The sequence below is a fragment of the Lissotriton helveticus genome, chromosome 12 (assembly GCF_964261635.1).
Source record: "Lissotriton helveticus chromosome 12, aLisHel1.1, whole genome shotgun sequence".
In the NCBI taxonomy this organism is placed as follows: domain Eukaryota; kingdom Metazoa; phylum Chordata; class Amphibia; order Caudata; family Salamandridae; genus Lissotriton; species Lissotriton helveticus.
This window is the reverse complement of record NC_136073.1, coordinates 82640396-82661108: the sequence shown is the minus strand read 5'-3', so window position 1 is coordinate 82661108 and position 20713 is coordinate 82640396. Positions and strand designations below refer to the sequence as shown.

Below are 20713 nucleotides of genomic sequence, written 5' to 3'. Positions count from 1 at the left end.
ATGTGATGAAAACAAGTTAATAGATGGACTTTCAGCAAGTTTTTTTAACAAATGTGTTTGTGTGGTCACCCTCTATCAGCGAGTGTATGATAAAAGTGTATCAGACCTCAAGAGCATATCCTCTTCACTGTCTAGCAGACATTTAATTGGCCATTAGGTATATGTGTTCTATGAAGAGATTTTTGCAGTGAATGGATTGTAAAGGATCATTACACTGCAGCGGAGGGTCATTGTTTCCATTTTTTTTTTACAAACTTTAATCAACAGGTTATATCATAAAAGCACATTAGAAGACAAATAAGACATAAATAATAGCAATAAAACAACAACAACAGTATAAAATAAAGCCTGAGTGGTCAAATCACAAAACCATATAAAAGAAAGATCTATTAACCTATGTAAAATCATAAAAATGCTGGTGTTAAAGCTTAGTTTAAGACCGAAAATAAATAAATCTTGTTTTACAAATTGCACAACTTTTTTAAAATTAGCAGACTCTCTGTAAAATTGGTTGGATCTCTAATAGCTGGGTTATATACAGTACATCACTACCTTAAATAGCCATTACAAGGTGCAGGGATTTTATTCTTATGGCCCACGACCACCCTAAAAATGTTGCCACTGCTGTGGCAATCATTGGTGATGTGTCTGTTCTAAGAATACATCCAGCTTCACTGGCCCTTCTTGTGCCTATAAGCTTGCAAATCGGTCTCACCCTTATTTCAATTTATTAATGCTTGCAGAAGAACATGGAAGCAGTGGCACTCATATTTTCAGAGTCTGATCTCCTTATAACCTAGATAGTCATGAGTAACGATTGTCTGCCCCGCTACCTAGCTACTATCAGTATGAGGGTCACACTGTTGTATTTGAGTTGGACTGGACTACTTGACTTGAAAATGGGCAGCAGCAGTTTCTGGCTGGCCCACCCATTTCTCCTCCTCTTCAAGGCCCGTAGTTAGGGAGCGGGACCAGCTATAATGTCTGGAACGGTATCGACCACCTCCATCATAGCTAACATTGTTTATGCATTCAGAGAGTAACAAATGTTTCCTTGCTCTGTTCCTGCCATTCCAGCTGAGCTTGGGAGCCCTTAGTGGGAGGAGGAGAAATGTGCCTCTGCAGGACAGCAGGACAGAACAGTATGAGGAGGGAAAATCTGCCACCACTTGGACACACATACACATTGATGCATACGCTCTGCTGTGCCCGAGCTCCAAATTCTGGCACATAGGTGCTGATGTCTGGCACAGTGAGCTAAGGAGTGATGATGCATTCAACCCATATCTGTGTCTGGGGGTGAGTATATGAAAAGTTACAGTGCTCCGTCCATTATCTCCTTGTGTTGCCACTAGATTTAAGCTAGCCTGGCTGATGCAGGGTGTTACCATAAACCGGCTCCCAGGATGCTTGTTTCTAGTTCAGGGAAGATCTGGCTCGGAAGATCGGGCTGAATTGTTCCCATGAAGCACAGGGTCAAGACTGATTTGCATGTAGCTGAGTCTGAACTGAGGTGGCGAAGTGAGCTAAAGAATGATGATGGATTCAACCCAGATCTGTGACTGGGGGTGAGTGTATGAAAAGTTACAGCTCTCCGTCCATCACCTCCTTGTGTTTGCTATGTTCGCCCTAAGTTGACCGGGTATGCCCAGACATGGGTCCCTTGCTCACTTTGCCACTGGATTTAAGCAAGTCTGGCTGATGAAGGGTGTTACCCAGAAACCAGTCCCAGGATGCTTGTTTCCGTTTCTGGGAAGACCTGGCTTGGCAGATCCGTCTGGACTGTTCCCATGAGGCACAGGGTCAAGACTGATTAGCATATAGCTGGGTCTGAACTGAGGTGGCGAAGTGAGCTAAAGAATGATGATGGATTCAACCCAGATCTGTGACTGCGGGGGAATGTCTGAAAGGTTTCAGCGGTTCATCCATCATCTCCTTGTGTTTGCTTTGTTCACCCTAAGTTGGCAGGGTATGCCCAGACGTGGGTCCCTTGCTAACTTTGCCACTGGATGTAGCCTAGCCTGGCTGATGCAGGGTGTTACCATAAACCGGCTCCCAGGATGATTGTTTCTGGTTCAGGGAAGACCTGGCTTGGCAGATCGGGCTGGACTGTTCTCATGAGGCACAGGGTCAAGACTAATTTGCATATAGCTGGGTATGAACTGAGATGGCAAAGTGAGCTAAAGAATGATGATGGATTCAACCCAGATCTGTGATGGGGGTGAGTGTCTGAAAAGTTTCAGGCATCCGTTCATCATCTCCTTGTGTTTGCTTTGTTCGCCCTAAGTTGGCAGGGAATGCCCAGACGTGGGTCCCTTGCTCACTTTGCCACTGGATTTAAGATAGCCTGGCTTATGCAGGGTATTACCCATAGACCGGCACCCAGGATGCTTGTTTCCAGTTCAGGGAAGACCTGGCTTAGCAGATCAGACTGGAATGTTCCCATGAGGCACAGGGTCAAGAATGATTTGCATATAGCTGGGTTGGAACTGAGGTGGTGAAGTGAGCTGAAGAATGATGATGGATTCAACCCAGATCTGTGACTGTCGGTGAGTGTCTGAAAAGTTTCAGCGCTCTGTCCATCATCTGCTTGTGTTTACTTTGTTTGCCCTAAGTTGGCAGGGAACGCCCAGACATGGATCCCTAGCTTACTTTGCCACTGGTTTTAAGCTAGCCTGGCTGATGAAGGGTGCTACCCAGAAACCGGTCCCAGGATGCTTGTTTCGGGTTCAGGGAAGACCTGGCTTGGCAGGTCAGGCTGGACTGTTCCCATGAGGCACAGGGTCAAGACTGATTTGCATATAGCTGGGTCTAAACTGAGGTGGCAAAGGAAGCTAAAGAATGATGATGGATTCAACCCAGATCTGTGACTGTGGTTGAGTGTCTGAATAGTTTCAGCGCTCCGTCCATCATCTCCTTGTATTTGCTTTGTTCGTCTAAAGCTGTAGCAGCGATCATATAGGTTCAGAGCCACGGCTAGCTACCAAGGAGATATACAACATTCAAGCACAGTCCAATTATTATAATTTTTGTTATAGCAGTGCCATGTTTTTCCTAATTTTATAGTACCGTGCACAAAGTACCTGTGTTTCAAATGACCATATTTTGCATGGTATTCCTCCTGGTTTAGACTTCTTTAAATGAATCCATTTTTGTTGGACATAGGATCCTGCGCACTTTAGTCCTGCTAACCAGCAGTAAAGTGCTTATGCCCGCCGTTTTAAAAATGAAAAAATTGGTATACACCTAATTGGTATAAATAATTTATGTCCCTAGTACATGGTACCACAGGTACTGAGTGGCTGTAAATTACATGCTACAAGTGGGCTGCAGCCATCATTGTGCCACTCACTAAAGTAGCATTGTATAATGTGTCTTCAGACCTGTCCTTGCAGCGTGTTTGTGCAGTTTTAAAGTGCTATTTCGACCTGGAAAAACATCTTTTTGAGGTTGATTCTGCCTTGGTAGTACTATCTTACCAGGTTGGAGTGAGGAAACCTATGATGAAGCATACAGCATTATGTGGGTGAGGCTTCCTCATCCGGAAAAATTGGATCTGGTATCTCATGCCTAGGGTATTTAATATGGAATATATACCCCTTCCATAGTTTCTTTGTGCCATGTGCTTATCGGGTTTAGGAGAAAATATATATTTTGCCGGGCTTAAACATTCCTTTTTAGGACTTAAAAGTCAACCCTAAGGTAGACTCTAAATGTCCATATGGTGGAGTGCATGGTATGTAACTGGTAGGGTATGTATATTTAATATTTAAAATACCGTTGCAGTGGAAAACCTCGAAAGTCATTTTTCGCTATAGCAAGTGTAGCACTCCCACTGAAAAACACTTATGATTAATTTCAGTTTGGGAACACTTAGAAAAATAACTAGAGGAATCATTTTAATAGTAATTTAAAACCCAACTTAATGGTGGATTCATATTTTATATTACTGTTCTGAAAACAAAATCACACTTTTAGGAAAATGTAATTTTCCTGCCTAAGCCAAATTTGCATTTCTGCCAGTGCCCAGTGTGACCTGACACAAGGGACGAAAGGGTGGAGAGAGGTAATTTCCTCTATGTGCAAAACAGCCTGGGGTCTGTGCCCAACCCTTTCCTGGACTTTTAGGGGGGCTTACTCTGTCATTAGCAAATTTTGTTCACACCCAGTTCTGCCTTCTTTGTCTTCCTAGTCAGCTTGGCTCCAAACCAAGTGGTAGGGGGATGCTCCCTTAGAACTAGTTTGGAGCCAATCCCAAGGGCTGGATGGTTGCTGTCAGACGTATCCCCATGCTGTAAGTTTTTGTGGCTTTGCCATACTGTCAGGGTATGGACAGGTGCACTACCCCGTAGTGGGCTGCAGCCTCTGACTGCACCCCCTGTTGAGGGGTATTTATGAGGGTCCTTGTAAGTCTCCAAGCCTCATCTTTAAATCGTTCCTGGGGTGTACTAAACATGTGTGGCCTCCTAGGTGCACACATTGAGCTCATCCATCATGCATATTTTTGACTGTCCAGATGTTATATATAGCTTGCACATGGTAAAACTGATTCCTTTCATTGCATTTTCATGGAAAATATCCTGTTGCCTCTGCGGGGACCCTAACTTGGTGGTCATGCAAAGTCTATTAAAGAATACATGTGCTACCAGCTGCAGCCATTTAGGAAAACACAAAATGGGCCACTGTGTTAGAACAGGTTCAAATGTTGGCTGCCCCTTTGGGCTATGTATGGGAATCTAAAACCTGGTCTGCATGCAACAAAATAGGATTATCAGATTAATATTTGCTAATTGTCCCCTGCTTCAAATTACATTTTTAGATTCGGAAATCGGTGCAGTTAGGAATTTCCTATTGAAATGTAATCGAGTCAGAAAATATATTATTACTTGCCATGGGCGTCCGCAATTTTTTTTCCAGGGGGTGCTTACCTGGCAAATGAAGGGGCGTGGCTAATGTTAATCAATAGGGGCGGGGCTAAAACAGTAGACAATCGGGGTCGGGTAATGCTCAGGCCAAGCTGAGAAAAAAAAGTAGTGAATTCTGCATTTGCAATTAGAGCACACCCCCCAGCCCTTTAAACTCATACATACCCTGATCCCTAAAATTAGCCGCTTGGCACCCCATAACCCATACCCGCCCTGACCCCTAAAATTTTCCCCCTGTCACCCCAAAATCCATACCGGACCTGAACCCTAAAATGTCACCCCTTGCACCCCAAAACCCATACCCACTCTGAACCCTAAAATTACCCCCTTTATCTCAAAACCCATACCCACCATGCACCCTAAAATTATCCCCCTGGCACCCCAAAACCCATACCCACCCAGAACTCTAAAATTACCCCTGCCCCCCTAAAACTCATACCTGCCCTGAACCCTAAATTTACCCCCTTGGTACCCCAAAACCCATACCGATCCTGAACCCTAAAATTATCCCCCTGGAACCCCTCCTTTAATCCATTTGTATTGGGCCTCTCATTCTCCCATCTAGCTTTGAGTCTGTCCAGGTCTTTTTGTCTGAGATGTTGCTTATTTTGGCCATTCTATTCTATGGAAGCCTTACATATAGCCACAAGAGTTCCTAATATTCGACCATGAGACGCCCATTTTATTAGCCTCATAAGAATGAAATCCTGCGGTGACCAAGCTGAGAATAATTAAAGTGTCTCACCTGTTACACGTAGGCAGGGCCACTGGAATTATGCGGCAGGGGAATGCTAAATTATGGGTCAGGATTGACTAAAGAATGCAGTAAGAAAAGGTCAATTATGTGGCATGATGCTGCACATTTTGTGAGTATTATTTGATTATTTTGACTTCTTTACACTTGTTAACACTGTCTGCGCATAGAATGCACCTTATTGGTACCAGTTTAACACCAAACTATAGCAATAAGCAACAGAAAGGTAACCAATCAACCTTTGGAAAGGATCTTCCACTGTGCGCCAGCACATGTTGCTGCTTTTTTAGTAGGGTTTTGAGCTGGAATATATTTTTTTTAATCTGCCGATTATTTAGCAGATAATGGATTAGTTGGCAAATCAACAAATATGAGAAAAACACAGCATTGGCACAATCGCATAATTCTAGTAGCAAGACCCATAGGTCCCTGCAGAAGGAATCATTCTTTCATTTGAAAACATCAACATACAAATGAATGTTGTATGAATTAATGTAACGATGCATTGAATGTTCTTTCATTTAGCCAATGACAAGATAAAACCTTTCTTTTGTTAACTTTTTCCATTCATTATTTTTCATGTAAGGCTGCAAGTTTTTAATAGCCTCAAAGCGGGAAGAAAATAAAGCATTCCTCGAGTGAATCTGTATTCTAATTGTGTACACATTTGTACTCACTTTTGCAATACGTTTCTGTTACATCACTGTTTTCAGCTCCTAAGAACTTAGTGATGGGAGCCTGCAGCCTCTTTAGCTTGAGTGAAAGTGTTAATGTTCATTTGTTTTTCTAAGTAGCTACTATCCCTGCAGAATTTCTTACCACTCCTCAGGCCTGAAACTAATGTATATCAATGGTATTAATATTTAAATAAACAAAGAGGTACAGCCCACGAGACGCCATACCTCGGTGAAACATTAGAGTGAAAAACATATTTTTCAGTTCTTCATGGCCTGGGGTGGGCCAGGGTATTTCTTGGGTGGGCCTGGCTCACCCTCTAGAACCGGGCCTGGTGGGAAGTTTGCTTTAGCAGCTTAAACTGGCCATTGTCAATCTGTATGTGATAATCAGCCACAGAAAGAATGACAATGGGCGGGAGGGGCCCCCGAGACTTCAAACCCCCGTGAAACATTAGAGTGAAAAACATATTTTTCAGTTCTTCATGGACTGGGGTGGGCCACGGTATTTCTTGGGTGAGCCTGGCCCACCCTCTAGAACGGGGCCTTGTGGGAAGTATGCTTTAGCAGCTCAAACTGGCCATTGTCATTCTGCATGTGATAATCAGCCACAGACAGAATGACAATGGGCGGGAGGGGCAACCCATCAGGGAATTGAGGCCTCTGGCAGGGAACAGCCCTGTTCCCTGCAGAGCCAAGAATTATGGTAAAAAGGCGTCCGTAAAAGCATGTGCGTCTGCAGTGGGGGCGAGGAGGGGCGCCTCAGGGGGGGCGCAAGCGCCCCTCCTTGCTCCTCCTTGTCCCCCCCTGCAGACTCCCATGTTACTTGCTTAACACATAACTAGCAAAACGCGGCACACCTAGTTCTATTGCAGCCCTTTTAGAGTGGAAGGCCTGTATCACATAAAGTGAGCACTAACGGTTGCCCCGCAAAACATTTTTCACTGGCGCTACTGAGGTTGTGCTTGGTTTAAACACTTTTTAGGACCGTATTAAGAAAACAGGATTCTGGAGGTTGTAATAGGAGACAGGATCGTTTTTGCATATTCACTGTATGGCATTTTGTGTTACTGATTATGTGTTCTGTTGTTTTTGTGATTGTGTCTTTTTTTCTGTGTTATTGCAATTGTATTTTATTTTCTTGTACTGGGGTTTTTGTGTTGCATTCTGTTTTGACTGGGTTGGTTTTCCATGGTATGTTTTAATTGTGGTATTGTGTTGCTTTGTGCCTGGTATTGCATTATGTTTAGATGTTTGCTTTATGGCTACAAATGCAATTATTTTCCTGACAAAAACAGCATAGGCCTTTAAAGTTCTTATGACAAGCAACCACTTGCCACTTACTAAGGTGATAAAATAGTCCTTCTCTAGCTTGTCATCCACTTAAGACACAATTCAGCCAAGAACTGTGTCCACCATCAGTGGACACAGCCGTGGAAGTATTTGTTAAGACCAGTCTCTGCCACAGTTTTGCGCTGTATGATGTATTAGAACATTGGAATGTTGAGAGCTCCACTAAAGACAGGGGAAGAGCAGCAGCCAATAACCACTGGTATAGAACCCTGCTCTCAAGATTACAATGTCCTAATCAACATTCATGCCTCACTCCTTCCCTTACACCACCAAGAAATGTGGATTGGGCAGGTGAAAGAGAGAGAGTCAGAAGCTGTGGGCCAGAACACTCAGAAGCTTTCTGTGCTCCCTCCTGCCTTAGTTCGCAGTGTCACCGGAGCCTGAGAAGGAGGGTGGCAGGAACTGTACTTAGCTTCTGGGTCTCACTGGGTCAATTGACTGAGTAAAATGAGTTTGGCCAAGCCCAGAGAGAACCAGGAGCTGATTAAAGTCTCCTTTTACAGCTTTTGTGGTGTATGTTCAAGAGTTAATAGCCGTGACCTTGCACGCAGCTGTAATTGTTGAACATTGCTTACATCTTCTCCGGAAAAAAGTGTCCAATTGGAATAATCCGTCATGACTGTGAAAAGGGCTAATCCAACTTCATGAGGGGTCATTGAAAATAGTAGAAATGGGAAGAACTAGAGCATTACATTGGAAGAATAAGATACATACCCCTAACTGCTTAAGGCAAGGATATATATTGACCGCTTTTCTATTTTCCCCCTTATATTGCTGATGAACCAACAGCTTTAAGCCAGGATCGTTCTTTCCTACTGCAACTGGGTGTAGAAACGATTACTTCATTGTGCTATGCTGAGGATACGGTTTCTTAGATCTCACTCTGGTTTGCTTTCATAGGCAACTAGATGCATTAAATACTGTAGAGTGAATGATTTGATAATAAATCCTTACAAAACAAAAGTGATGGCATTCACTAACAGATCTATACAGAAAATAAATCAGAAATGGTGGCTAAATGGTGCCCACTTAGAAGTGGTTAAAGAGTATGGATATTTAGGCCTCCTTTTGAAGTACAATCTTAATTTTTAAGCACATATTGATCAACAAGAGCTAAGAGCAAAGGCCATAGCAGATGCACTACAAAGAATGGACTCAAATGGAGTCCACTGTATTACAATTCCATTATATCCTATGGAACTTGTAATACAGAGGACAGGATATCCGTCATATTTGTGACAGTGTATCCAATCGTAATCAGGCCCATAGTGATTTAGAAGATGTGAGCAGAAAAAACAAACTGCTCCATCGATTGGATAAAGATTATGGATGTGCTTTACAATCCTATGTGTATGATATTAGGAGCTCCAGTATCAGAAGGTGGACCCTGAAGGTCAGGCTAGGTCACGTGGCAGCTTTTATATATCGGAAGATGACCAATTAAGATGGACCATATATTCCTCTTTATCCCTTCCCGAAACATTTCCCATTGACACTGTCTAATTAAATTGTTTTTTATGAGAATAACACCTGCATGAAAAACATGTGAAAACAAGATGGAGATGATGAGAAACCCTTCTCTTGCAAGAACTAAACATAATCATAATACCCAAGCCTGGATAAATGAATATGTGCACCACAAGCATGCAAAAAAGAATCACATAGTGAAATGTCCTAACAAATGATACTTTGTTGCACTACTTGTCTTATTGGTACATATACCATACATCGATCAGGACACCTGAAATGTTGGTCATCTATGTGAGCACACATCAGAAGGGTGTGGTTAGTGACATTTAATAAAATGCTCTGCCATTGTACCATTTATTCTAGAATTCATAAAACTAGAAGCATAAAAAGGTAATAAGTAAAGTTCTAACAAATACAAGCATACACTCATCTACTCAATCGTTTAAGTACACATACAAATAGGCTGCCTCCAAGATGTATTATTCTACAAAATATCAAATCCATCCCAGGAAAAAAAACAAGTTCTCTTGTCTTGTGTAAACCGCAGGTCACTTTTTTGGGGATAGTTGTGCTAGAGTTCGCACCAGACGTTTTTGAGGGCCTGTGAGGCTTACCACTATATGTCTCAATCTAGTGGAGACTGTCATTACCTTCCTCATCAAAAGCATAGTAAACCTTCTTTTATTATATATATTTATGTTCACCAGAGGCAGCACTGAAACCTCAGAAAATCAGGACTTTGGACAACAGCTTTTCTTTATTTACAATGGGATTGAGGAGGCAGCAATTTCTTTGTTTAGACGTTTGAAAGGCATACAGTTGGGATGACTCTAAAATTTTCTTTTTGGGCCTTAGTCACTCAATAGCACGCAATAACAGCGAAGATAGCAGAGAAGCGAAAGAAGATGCATCGCGAAACCCGTAACTACATTTACCATAGTCCTTAGGGGCGATACCGCTGGTGTGTGAGTAGTGTGTGACCCCACCCCCAATTGTAATGTTAAAGCTCCCTCGAGCAGTTGGCTGACGAGCCTGGGACCCCGTACCTACGCGCCTGAGTGGTACTAAACCTGGCAGATATTTGGCAGCCACCGGCAACCCCAGAACATGGCCTATCCCTGCTGACGAGGGGTGATACCCCGAAACACGTGTCCAGGTATGGCGAAGACAGCGAAGATAGCAGAGAATCGAAAGAAGATGCATCGCGGAACACGTAACTACATTTACCATAGTCCTTAGGGGCGATACCGCTGGTGTGTGAGTAGTGTGCGACCCCACCCCCAATTGAGCTGTTTCATGCACGCTGTAATTTAATAGAAAATGATTGATTGTCATATTAATTGTATTATTGTTTAGTTCAGTTCAGTTTATTTCACGTTTATTCGGACTGTTTGTCCACAAACAATACATATCATTAATAAAAATTCATCTAAAAGAACATTTCATTAACACGCATCAATAAATCCTAAAAACAAGTTCAATCTAAAAACCCACTATTACCTAAATTGAGTGAAAACTAGCTAAAATTCAATACAAAGATATAAAACTGCCTTCACTGTTCACATAAATTTCCCCATGGCCACGGCAATATCTAAATAGGCCATTTCGGTCATCAGTGTCACAGCCTGGGTCCTTGTTTTAATCTCATATTTCATGAATATTGGTTTTAAGAACATAACACATAAGTCCAGGAACTTCAGGCAATCAAATAAAATATGCGGTAGGTCACATTGTGTGCCCAAGATGCAGGCGCAGCCTCCCGTCTTGTTTATCACAGCATGCTTTACCAGATTGTTCATATAACAAGGGTTTACACCAATTCTTATCCTCAAAACCTCCTTTCGTAATTGACAATCCGGTAGCTTATCAATATAAGGGAAGCATTGATCATTTTTCCATGCAGCAGCCATAAAACGAATCAAGATTTTATTTGCAAGGTAGTTTTGGTCCTGTGCATTGGATATTTCCTTCCCCATCAACCTGAGTGTCTTCTTATCGATATTAATCACCTGGACAGTGGGGCATATATTAACTCCCATCTTATTGCATAGCTTTTCTATAATCCCCCTAATCTCCCTTGCCCATTTTAGTTCGCTATTCTGTATTTCATTGAGATATTTTGGTTTTACGCCTACTTCTGGGCATTGCCAGAAGCGTAATTGGGCCATACCGACTTGAATACCCCATGAAGTCAAACCTAGTTCCAGTCTGACGGCCTGAACCATTGCTGACAGGGGGGAGTAAATAACTTTTTAAAGTTTTTACCTTACTCGACATCCCAGTTTTCCTTGCCACTTAGAAATAACAGTTCAGCGCCATACAAAAATTGCGGGGGTACAATAGCCAGATATGCTTTTAGCACTGGTCCGTCGGTCATTGCACCATAGGCTTTATTAAACAATTTCAGGCCGCTGATCGATGCAGAGGTTCTTACTTTTGACACCTCTAGGTGGGTATTCTATTTCAAACTTTTGTCGAACCATAGCCCCAAGTATCTATACCCAGTAACCGATTCCACTTTCTCTGACCCTATCCACCAAGAGAACCCAGTTTTCTTACGGCCAAAGCTCACGGTTTTGGTCTTATCCATATTTATCACAAGTTTTTTCCTGGAACAATAGTCATTAAATAAATTCAGTTTCCTTTGCAGGCCAACCTCAGTCTGGTCCATGATCACAAGATCTTCGGCATAAAGTAAGCATGCGATCTGCTTGCCATTTAATTTCGGGCTTACCCCAGTGGCATTCCGCAAGATCAATGGCAGGTCTGCTAAGAACAAGGAAAACAGCAGGGGGGCCAATACACATCCCTGCCGTAGCCCATTTCCAATTTCTATATTCCCAGATAAACTGCCATCTATGTCTAAAATTATCTGGGCCCAATTTTTAGTATGGTGCATTTTTATCAGCCGTAGGAGATCATTTGGAATTCCATAACTACTTAAGGCCTCCCACAACAGCTCTCTATCCACCAGATCAAAGGCTGCACGGAAGTCTACAAAACAACAAAATAACCTTCCCCGCGTTTCCATCGACTTCCGTGCTATAGCCCAAAGAGCAAAGCAATGGTCAATTGTGGAATGGCCAGCTTTAAACCCTCCCTGTTCCGGGGGATAACCTGGTTTTCCTCTGCCCAGTCTTTTAATACATAAAATATGTTTTTTGCAAAGACTTTTCCCCCTATATCTAAGAGGTTTATCAGCCTATAATTTTTCGGTATTTTGTGATCACCCTTTTTAGGTTTCGCCTAGGCAGCGCATGCGCTGTCTCGATGAGAGATGCTGTATCCAGTATAGCGAGGCAAGCTCCGCCCACTTTTCAGCAATATTTCTGATTAGCTGCAGTCTTGAATTCTGAAATGTGATTGGTGTTTAGATTGTTACTCCCGCCTCCTCACGGCAATGTCGTCATGTATTTCCTTCCGAGGCTATTGGCCCTATTACTTAAAAAGCTGTTTGGTTCCCCTGCCTTTCCCCGTTCCCTCCCGTAGTCTGTCACTTCTTGGGACAGCACATTCTTCCCCCCTTCTCCCGTTCGTGCCTTATTTCACGTCCACACTTACATTGAAAATGCAATAGCACTCACGTAAATACAAGTATTATTGCATTTTCAATGCTTGTTTGCTGTATGATTGGTGGGTGGGTTTGCTCTCTTTGTCTTGCATGCGCACGATGCCTTACATCGTGCGCATGCGCGACAAAACAGTGGCATTTGGTTGCGCATTCTTTTTTGGCGTTCTAGGAGTGTGGTGAACAGGAAACAGATCCGTTTCTGTGACCATACCACTGAGCTCAGCAGGTATGGATTCCTTGTTTTACTACAAATAAACCACTTGCCCGCATCGCCAGGCTCTCATGTACAGCCAGGGCATGCCCATGAAAGTCAGTAACAACACACAAGAAATGTGATTGTTTAACACGTACTGGCTTCTTACTCTTTGCTGCTTTGTAGGGTTTTTTGTTTTTGCTGTGTCGTCACTTCCTATGAGCTTTACGTCTGCGATGGTTACCAGGAGGAATCTAGTGGAGACGAGAAACCCGGAAGTGTAGGAGAGACTCAACTTGCCGCCCGTCCATGAATTACAACGCCAAAGTGGAAGGCGGCAGCAGGTACCACTTGGGCTCAGGGTCTGGGAGGCTTTAAAAAATAAGATGCCTGACAATACGGCCTTCAAGCAGCAGCGTTTGCCCGCCTGGCAGCCCATCCTGACAGACGGTACCGTGCTACCTGCTTTTTACGTCATTGGCCTAATCTTCATCACCAGCAACAACATCCGGGAGCGCAAAGGACCGAAAACACAGTACTAATCCTACCCACAAATAACTAATGTCAGTGTGGGCCTAATTGGCTGGGGTTATTACTCCTTTGCTGGAGCTGCCTTTTCTTCTCATTTGCATGCACACCTTCCCTCGCCCGCTGTGCCAGGTTGCATCGGTCCTGGAGGTGAGACGATGTTTCTTCCTCAATTTAAAGGGATTAGTTAGCGTGGTTATTTACATATTACCTGAAACTAGATTATCTGTCTGCTCTTTGGGGCAGATTTACAAGCCCCTTGCGGCCCTTTTACGCCGCCGTTGCGTCACTTTTGTGAAGCAGCGGCGGCGCAAAAGATGCACCCTGGTGCGGGGTACTTACAAAGTGATGCATCTGGGAGATGCGTCACGTTGTAAAGCCCTGCGCCAGAAGGAGGCGTTCCTGCGCAGTAGGGGGTGTTCCGGCGCAAGAACGCCTCCTAAAAGTGGCTGAGTGAAATCTACAAGATTTCACTCAATCACTTTTGGGCCCAAGCTGCGTCAAAACCCTGCACCTGCTTGAAGCAGGCGTATGGATTGACGCAGCTTTGAAAGAATAGGGCTCCCCCAAGCCTTGCTGGAGCTGCATCGCGCTTGCGACGCAACTCCAGCAATGCGCCGCTTTTACGGCACAGATACGTGACGCATCTGTGCCGTTTTTGCCACATGGTGCGCCGCATTGTAAATGCGGTGCATCCATGGTGGCGTAGGCATGGTGCACAATAAGTCATGGTCAGCGACTAGCTGCCGCCTCCCCCCCAATCCGGCACCCAACACCCAGGAACGTGGACACGAGACGTGTTTTACTTTTTGGAAGGCGGGCGCTAGTCGCCCGGCCGTATTTATTAAAGTATGAAATTAAAAAAGGTTTTAATTGCATAATCAACAATGAATACAAAAATCAGCAGGACATTCAGTTATACAATCGTTATCAACAAGTTTGAGAGCCTGACCTTAACAAAACTCTAATACAAGTTGTTCCTAGCTTAAACTAAACATCCTACCTTGATTTTTGTACATTTCTGGCCATATGGCAGGGTCACTACCGGTGTCAGGTCCTACAAGCTGCGCCTCCCCCCTAGAAGTGCGCATGCGCAGTGTTACCCCGGGAATTGCCCGGTCTACGCCCCAAACTCCATTTACCCACTAAAGGAGGGCCCTTACTCTGCGCCGGTGGCGTCATGAGTCCACGCGCGCGGGGTGGCTACCAGCCTAAGGAAAGCGTGAACTACTCCTACCCGCGCTCCTTTGCATATTACCTTGCCCCTGGAGTACTGGGAGTGGCCCGCAGGCCCCTCCCCCCGGGCGGGAACCTCCATAGGATGATGCCCGCCCCCTCAGACCTCAAATATGTGCTCACCGATAATGACCTTACCGCATGCCCCATACCTAATAAATACGACGACCTATGGAAAAAATTCTAAAGGACAACTACACTGGCTAATAAATAACAGTATCCACGCATAGCTAAAGGGGAAAAAAGGCCTAACGACACATGGCATAAAATTACAATTCGGTTCACGCATGTTACTCAAAATCACAATATCAACGTATATCTACAAAGGGAAAAAAGGCCTAAAGACACATATCTTCAAATACAGTTCACTTCACACATCACTTTTCTACAAAGGGAAAAAAGTCCTGACAACAGATCACAAAATACAACAACAGCCTACTCTCTCCCGCGGTCCATACATTTGAAACTTACCATTAAACCGGACATAACGCTGCTTAAACTTTGTACCAAGGGATGGTGGGTGGGAAACAAAGAAGCCCCGAACGCGGGGCACAACGTTCAGCGAGGGAGCGTCCAGGGACAAGGGGGTCTCCTGGGCGCTCCCTACCTCTTATTCCCGAGGGGCCGGGTGGCCCCTCCTAACGCCCGCCCCCCCCGACCCGGAACCAGTCCATTGAATCTGGGTCAGGAGGGGCGCCGGCCAATCGGCGGTGGGCCGCGCCCCCAGGGCACGCCCCCACCGTCGAAGGACCCGAGGGGAGAGGAGGTGAGGCGGTCGCCGCGCCGCCATGCGTGCGGGGGGGCCGAGGGCCCCCCCTTTTCAGGCGCATCCCTGCTAATATGCAGGGATGCGTCACTTATTGTAAATCTGCCCCTTTGTTTATATGAAGCGGGTGGCTATCACATGAATCGCAATGCCGTCAACAGTGTAACATAACTCGCCGCCATTTGCACGGTGGAGCTCCCGTTCAACCACAGGAGCACCAGTACCACCCCCGTGCATTCTACTTTGTTTAGATGCTTTATTTCCTTAATGTAAGTCTGCGAGAGATGGAGGATTGTAGTGTAAGGCTCCTTTGTGTAAACTCTTGTACAAAACAGGACCAAACAGTGAGCACTTGGTTGAGGCAGGAGGCGTTTAAGAGAGCGCTCCTTTGCACATGGTCGGTCAGTTCTTGCTTTCTGTGAGGACTGCGTATTCTTTCAGATAGTTTTCTTCACAATGCTCTCTCCACATGGACCACCTGATTCAAAACGTTCACTGTCATTACAGAAAGGAAGTTGTTGTAAGTACTTCACACTCCCGTCAAGAGTAGAAATGGAGCTTTAATTATCAGATCTTGGATCCGATATATTTCCTGCTCAAACCGCGAATAGTCTGTGTCCCCCTTCTGATCTTAACCAGTGTCTTTCAGGCACCAGTTTCCCTGTATCAGATGCGCAAATTGAGGTCTTGGCTCCGTTGTGTCAGCAGACTAATTGGAGAGTGCCATAAACTGAGATCCAGACTAGTAGTCCGGATCGCAGAGCAACCCACAAAAAAAGTTTAAAAAATGCAAGTTGGAGTACATTTGTGATCCCTTCTACCCCCCAGCTTTCTTTCCTGTACTCAATGTTTCTCCGTATAACATAGAAAGTTTGTGCTGCCTGTTTTGTTCTGTTAACCTGCGTGACCACCCATCGCCCTGCACCCCAAAGCTGTCCCGCTATGCCATGCTTTATATAGCGTGTATAATCACTGAAATGTTGGTTGTAGTTTAAACATTTCATTTGCGTGTTTCAGCACTTAGGAGTATTGCTTCAAACCATACTGAGCAATATCATTAGAGTCAAAAGAATGACAGATTTTATTATACTGCGCTACCAAACGTACAAAATAATACCAGGAAGGCCATTGTTGCTCCCCCACAAACGTGAGCAGAAGAATGAACGTGGAGAAAGAGCAGAAACCTGGAAAGGATGTTATGGCGGCTCCCAGCCTTGAGCCCCCAGGAACGGCTTATCCCCCAATATGACCAGTAGGAAGATGCCTGCACCAAGAATTCCCCTGGCAGTACGGAGCAACTTTAACTTAACTTAGCTTAACTTTTGTTTGACTTGGTGTAGCACTCTTGAGGGAAACATGAAATATTTTGTCTAGAAAGAGAGCGAACCCTGTTGCCATCCGATCGGCCAGTTACCTGAGTAGTCAAACCTGCTCATAACACAGATATTTATCAGTGATTTTGACATTAAAATGTGGATATATTTTTCTAAGTGAACAGCCGGAATCATGGTTACAGTTGCACTGTAAGTGATGTTAAACTCATTGGCACGCATGGGTACATCGAATGCCTACCTCCTGGGTGAAGCAGAGCGTTACTGTGCTATATGGAAAACAGTGCAACCCAGTAAGGTCGTGAGAGCAGAAACTGAGGAGGTAAATCGTTACGATGTTGGGGAAATCCTGTGAGCATTTCTGTTTGGGTATATTTGGGTATAGGGGACTTAGGGCCTGAGAGAGCACAAATCTGAAAAATGTATAAGTACACCATATTTACAAGCACGTAGTATTAGCTTAGTGTGGAATATACAAGAGTGTCAATTTATATAGTGAAAATATATGAGTGTTTGTTTTAATTAGAATAGATGCATATATAAGTGTGGAAAACTAATGTAGAGGTTGTAGAAATGTTAAAATGATGTTGGAGTCACACGTTAAATGAATAAGTGAAAACGAAATGTAATTCTGCAAACCATGAAAATGTGTAGGCCACATGGCATTTCACAGGAAACGAAAGATGCTGCTACACTTTTAGTGACGTGGATTCTAATGTCATTTGAGTGCAAATGTATTATTAGGCATAGTATTGAAGTATATGTTTTACATAGATGTGTTGCATTATATTATAGTAATATGTGTTAGTTAAATACTGTTTAAACCAAAGAAAGGAAATGTTTTAGAAGACAGAGACCTGCTTTATGTAAATCAATTAGGCCTGAAAAGACCAAGTCATTCTCTTTGATCTAAAATGTGCTCGTTAGGGGAAAGATGTGCTAGGCACTAACTGAGAATTCTTATACATGTTTTATGGTCTAAGATATGATAGAGTCTGGAATTTGGGGCCTACCGAGAGAGTGTCTGTTTGCAGGTGCAAGGGGAACTTAAATCAGAAATAATGAATAGGCCCTTGTTCAGAAGTGCCAGGCACAGGCCTGTAGGAGTCTTCAGGAATTTTAGGGGGTACCGCTTGGACGGAGAGAAGCCTGGGAAGCAAGGTCAACTTTAATGAAGAGTCCAGAGGAGCACCAGGACGGGATTTGCCGCTCAAAACTGCACCACGTGAGAGGCGTCTCAAGGGGCGTGCCTATTGGAAATGTGATTTGGTATTAGGGATAGCACCCCGGGGAGGAGTTAGGGCAGATGATCTGAGGAGCCTAAGAGAGCGGATGGGTCGGCAGATAGAGAACTAACAGACTTCAATTTGGAAACAAAGACTAAGGGAAGTGTGTGATCTTCTTTGGAAGTCACCACTGCTGACACCTTTTTAGGTAAAGATCTTGTTAAGTAGGGATGTCACTTAGTCTAGTGTAGGGACAGATTTAACTTGTACTTTTCCTTTCTGTAAATGACTCTCAGGTTGCAACTCACAGCGATTCTTGCAACACTTATGCTTTTTGAGATAGTATTGATAATTTCCTTTTGCCGATTGAGAATATTTAGAGAGTACCTTTTTGTATTAATACCTGTATACCTTTTGAATCTTATTCTGAGATGTTTGTATCTCCAGATACTTTTGGCTTTGAATTAAAACTTTTTAACCTTTCCCAGTGGTAAGTGGTTCTTTAGAGTGGTCTAAGTTCCTAATTGACTAACCTAGTAGTGGATTGTCTTTTACTCAATGACAGGTACCAACGATTCAGTCGACATGATTAGGGATCTGGTAAGATAACTAGTGACCAGAAACCCCGCGTTAACAGTTGGTAGCAGTTTAGGATGGTTATCTTCTTGAGGAAGGTAATCTAGACTAGGTTAGCTTACCCCAAGGCCCCTAGGGCTAGACATCGAGAGATGAGCAGCGGAAGAATCGCGTGCCGAAGAGGGTGCTGACGGTGCGAGAAAAGCAGCAGTATCGGAGGAGAGTGAGTATAACAAGGGTCATGCGTGAACAGATTGCGGTGTTTTGTGTTGTATTTGTATTGTAATGTCTTGCGGAGTTGAATGTCTGTAGCGTGATTGTGAGAAGGTTGTGAGCGCGCGCAACCTGGTAAAAATCCTAAGTTCAAGGTAGAGCTTAAGTGGTCCGGGTGTATCGAACACTCAGAGTAATTGCCAACCATAGTACGGAGGTCATGAGGTACCATTGACCGCCGCAGAACCGAGATAGGGGGAGTGCAAGAGTGAGTGTGTGAGTAACGGACGCTGGTCGAAAGTTACTGTGTGTAAGTAACCTATCAGAGAAGGCGATTGTCTGGACGTAAACGGAAAGACATTTCGCCAGTTAAGGTGACAATTACAGATTGACTGTGGGCGTACAGTCAAAGAAAGGTGATCGCTTGGACGGAAGTAATCATTTTTCGAAGTATGAATGGGACGCATGCATAAACGCGGAGACGAGCTGAAAAAGGAGGGGAACTGCTGCGAAGGGGGATGAGTGACGTCAGCAAGAGCCGCGCTGAGATAGGGTGGCGAGTGAAGAGCCGCGACGCGATAGGACGGTTGGTGTGACGTCGGCAAGAGCCGCGACGGGATTGGGCGGCTGGTGCGACGTCAGTGAGAAGTCGCGTTCTGATAGGCCAGTTGGCGAGAACAGAGCTGAGATTGGTGGATTGTCATCAGGAAGTAAACAAACCGGAGAAAACAGAAACTAGTAGATTGACAATGAAGTGCTTTAAATGTTTGAAGGATATTTTTAAAAGAAAAAGGAGAGAGTCTTTTTACGGGCAAGAGGCACCGCCAGAGGGTACACCGGCTCATTATATGGCAGCGAATGTTGGGCTGCATACGATATTATGGATTGGAGTTTGGAACAAGCTTACGGAAGGGAATGAGGAAATGTCGTTCCCAAAGTATGGGACGTTTAAATTAGAGGTGTTACATCGGTTAAAAGCAACCATGTCCGCATTGAAACCCCCGCCTAGACCGACCCAGTTTGAGGCCCTTAACGCATGGATTAGGGCGGCGCACGATAGGAATCTGAATAGGCGTCAAGAAAGGCTGACGCGATCAGTAAGAGCAGTGCGAGATTCCAAATGGGATGAGGACGCCAAGAGGTGGAGGGTACAGGCTATTGAGGTGGATAAGTTGTACACAGTGAGAGAGGTGGAAGGAGGAAAGAACCTCATGGAAGAGGACGAGGAGAGCGACTCGGAGGACAACTTGATAAATAGATTGCTGATAGATAGACCGCCTCCGAGAGTTGGGGAGATTGAAAGTAGAGACTCGCAAGGGAAGATGGGGCTGCCATAGAGGGGTATGTACCACTTCCTATATCGGAATGGACACCTATCAAAGGTGGGGAGACACCTCAACATGGTACTGCACAGAGTGTAGTCGGAAGGTTTGTGGTACAGAAAACGCCACCCGCAGAGAGGGCTGAAACTTTTGGATTGCCAGATGCTCTCCAAGTACCTGTTACCATAGGACCCATAGTATCGATTTACAACCCAGAGAATGTGAGAGAGGAAGAACAGATACGGTTAGACAGAGAAAGGGTTGAGATGGAGAGGAGGAATGACACGACAAATGCCTGGAAGCAATTGCCAGGACCGGTAACGTGGAACACCCCATTCGAACCGACAGTGAGTCCCGCAACAGAGCAGGGGGGTCAAAGAGGACCGATGGACCTAAGGGGACCACGTCCGAAATCCTTTAAGGAGCTGAGGGTCGATTTGAGAGAATGGGATGGGTCCGCAGAAACGCAGAGCAATAGGTCAAGAGCAGAAGCTGAGTGGGGAAATCGAGGCAATGGGACAGTATCTCACTGCGGGGCTAGCGAAAGTAGTCAGGGACGTGAGGGTCAAAGCCAG

The 20713-nt window shown here is 44.5% G+C and overlaps 1 protein-coding gene across 1 annotated transcript in view; it reads left to right on the top strand.

Moving 5' to 3' along the window:
• LOC144797878 (extracellular calcium-sensing receptor-like) overlaps positions 1–20713 on the top strand; it is a 140598-nt gene that overhangs the window by 70042 nt on the left and 49843 nt on the right. The window lies entirely within an intron of this gene.